A 3,382-nucleotide genomic window follows, 5' to 3' on the forward strand; every position below is an offset into this window, starting at 1 on the left:
TCTGCCCTCAGGCCATCAAACCACATCATCGCCACAAGCTCTAAACTAGACGGAAAAACCTTACACATCAAGGGCACATTCTTATAGTGTATGGCCATCTTCTGACTAAAGTGGCTGACATGCTCCACAGAGTCTGTTCTACCGTTGTACATAATGAAGGTGGGCTGTGGAAATCGTTGAGGAAGTCTTCCTCTCTCGATCCAACGCGTGAAAGGCGACTTAGAAATCTGGTTCAGGGCCCTACTCATAGCATCGTTACCCACGCATCTACGAGGCGGGCTTCCACGACGTCACTTATGGTGGTGCTCCTTTTCGTAGGAGAAAGGCTTACTAGGCGGAGTTCGTGACCTTTGCCTGTAACTCAAATCCCCTTCATCTTCAGAGGAGACATTATAGTTAGGGGAAGCTTTTCTCCTTCTTGCGTGGCGTAAGTCCCTTTTCAGTTGGTCGATCTCCTGTTGCATGCCTTTGTTACTCTTTGCATGGGAAATATGGCCTCCATCATGAGGCTGGCTCCTATAAGTATGTGTGATGTGTACATTCCCTTCACGATCACCTTGCTGCAAAAGGATAACAAAAGGGTTACCATGCTGGGATCCTCTCGATTCTGCTTGTTGTGGGCCTGGTTCTGCCATAACTGACCGTTATTTTCACTCACACACCAGCTTTTCCCACAGACGGCGCTAATTGTAGGGTCAATTTTTACAGCCTATGCCCAAAAGGTATAGGAAATCGGCCCAATAAGCCCAATACAATAAATTTATAGAAAGTTGGTGAAAGAACTAGACTTTATGCAAATTCGACAACGGCTAGTATGAAGTTATAAGGTGAATAAATAAATAAGACATAAGAAATTGAACAAAGTTGGTGTCCGAGGAGACAAGATAAGTTATTAATCAATAGAACTGAATGTTCATACTGCTTCAGTGCTACAGTGGTTAGTTTCTTTTTCTTTTTCCTGATCCCCCTCTCATGGGAAATCTTTTACATTATATAGCTCCCTTCTCATCATCTTGATTCTACACTTGTTGATTATCTAACCTTCCACTTGAGTCCCTATCCCATCAAACATCCTTTTTTTGGCTTAATATGAGTTGTGGTAGTTGAGGGTACACTGTTCAAGGGTCTTCTTCATATAAATGCAGTCAAAAGAGTAGTTGCAGTGCGTTTAATGTGGTAGTAGCAGCTTTTACTCTAGATATTTTTGAGTTCTCATCGTTCATGCTTGTGCATGAGGCTCATCCTCATTATTGAAATTTCTTGGAAGGTCACCTGAATTGATGAAATAACAAGCTGGTTCATATCGGTCATTTCTGAGGAGGAATTACTCCTCGGACTATCCTTCTTTCGCCCTTTCCTTATTTTACTCCAGACCTGGAGTCTTTACCTATTACTTTGGCCTCCTCGGACACAAACACGTGCTCAGATAAGGCCCAAGGCCCACCATACGAAATTGGGCCCTTACCCCCACACATAGAGTTCTAAAATATTTACCAGTAACACTTTTCCTTAAATAATTTGAGAGGAGCTTTTATAAAATTTGCATAATCTATTTGTAATTTTTTTTTCCCTTTTATGAGATTTTTTTTTTTTTTTTTTTTAAGTTTCTTGAACGACTAGTTTTATTTAGGGGTCAATTCATTAATTTGGAGACTAAACTCTTTAAAATATTTTTCAAAGAAAAATATATAATTTATTAAAAATTAGTCTTAAAATCGCTCCATCATTGGGTGTTTTAAATGGAGAGTTCAAATTTTGCCCATGTTTATAATTATCCAAAAAAGAAAAAAAAGAAAAAAAAAAAAGATTTTTGTGATGTAGAATAATAATAATAGATCAAGTGTAACAATCTAAGGAAAAGTGCTAGCTGCATCTGTGATATATCTCAAAATGACTAGTCACAATTAAGACTCTTTTTAGTTGTTAATAAAGGCCAGATCTATCCAATAAATACCTGATGTAGGACGTCTCACACACCTATACACATCACACAATCAATCAAATTGGGGTATCACAATCTCTGCCACTTAAATCCCTAACGTTCTTGTTAGGACCCACTTTGTGGGGTGGTGTCTCTGAGCCCACACGAAATTACCGGGCTGGTTCTGATACCATATATAATGACCTAAGAAAAAGTGCTGGCCACATCTACGCTATACCTTAAAAGGACTAGTCACAATTGAGACTCCTTTTAGTTGTTAATAAAACTCAAATCTATCCATTAAATACCCAATGAATGACCTCCCTTTAATGTGCAAAGGCCTTTTCCCCCATTACTATGTACTTTGAGAGAGAACAAAACCGTGAGGGGTATGAGCCTAAAAGCGGACAATATTTACACAGTGGTCGTTACAGATGGTATCAGAGCCATGCCCTAGTAGGAAGTGTGGGCCCCACACGCGAGGACGCTTGTGCCCGTAAGGGGGGGTGGATTGTAGTGACCCAAAATGGGGTCTTGCATTCCATGGAATCTTACATCGCTTAGGAAAGTACATGAAGATATACTTATAAGGAATGACATCCTTTTAATGTGCAAAGGTCTTTTCCCCCACTACTATGTGCTTTGGGAGAGAACGAAATCGTGAGGGGTATAGGCCCTAAGGCAGACAATATCTACACAGGGGTCGTTACACCAGGACTAGCTCTCCTTAACCTCCTTGTGATAATAAACAAAGCATGCTCCCACTTGCTACTAATTTGGCAAGTAAGATAAGGAAGGAAGCAAAACTCATGGAAATGGTTAATTGTAACCATACATCAGATGTATGTGAAAAGATACAGGTTAATAAAGATGGGTGTTATAAAATAAGGATTTTTGGAGTATGTAAATTTCTTTCTGCTTCAAACTCATAATAATCAATTTTGATAACAAAAATGCTCTTACACTGACCTTGAATCTTCAGTACACCAATTCTTCTAATCCTAAATCACATAAACATGCAGGTCTCGTAAGGAGGGGTAAAAATGCAGGTCATAAGCATGTAATGCAGAGTTAATAATGTCTTTTGCACATGGTGAAACCCAAGTTCATGTAAGGCACCTTTAAAAAAAAAAAACAATTATATATCCTAATCCCCAAAACCAATAATACCAATTCCTCTTCTTAAACATATGCAAATCTAAATGAGATCTCTTTGAGGAATTAATACTGATCCTGCATGCCCTTTGTGCGAATCAGAGACGGAATCCATACCCCACGCTATTTTTAAATGTAAGTTTGCTAAGGAAGTGTGGGAGAGATGGAAGGAATGTCCAGTTGCAATCACTGATAGTAGCCATGATTTCTCGGATGTCTCACTACACATCCTAGTTGAAGGGACAACCAAGGATCTGGAAATTATGGTAGTGATAACATGGTCAATTTGGTATAGCCGAAATCAAA

This window comes from Quercus suber, unplaced genomic scaffold (genome assembly GCF_002906115.3).
Source record: "Quercus suber isolate HL8 unplaced genomic scaffold, Cork oak 2.0 scaffold_384, whole genome shotgun sequence".
NCBI classification, from domain to species: domain Eukaryota; kingdom Viridiplantae; phylum Streptophyta; class Magnoliopsida; order Fagales; family Fagaceae; genus Quercus; species Quercus suber.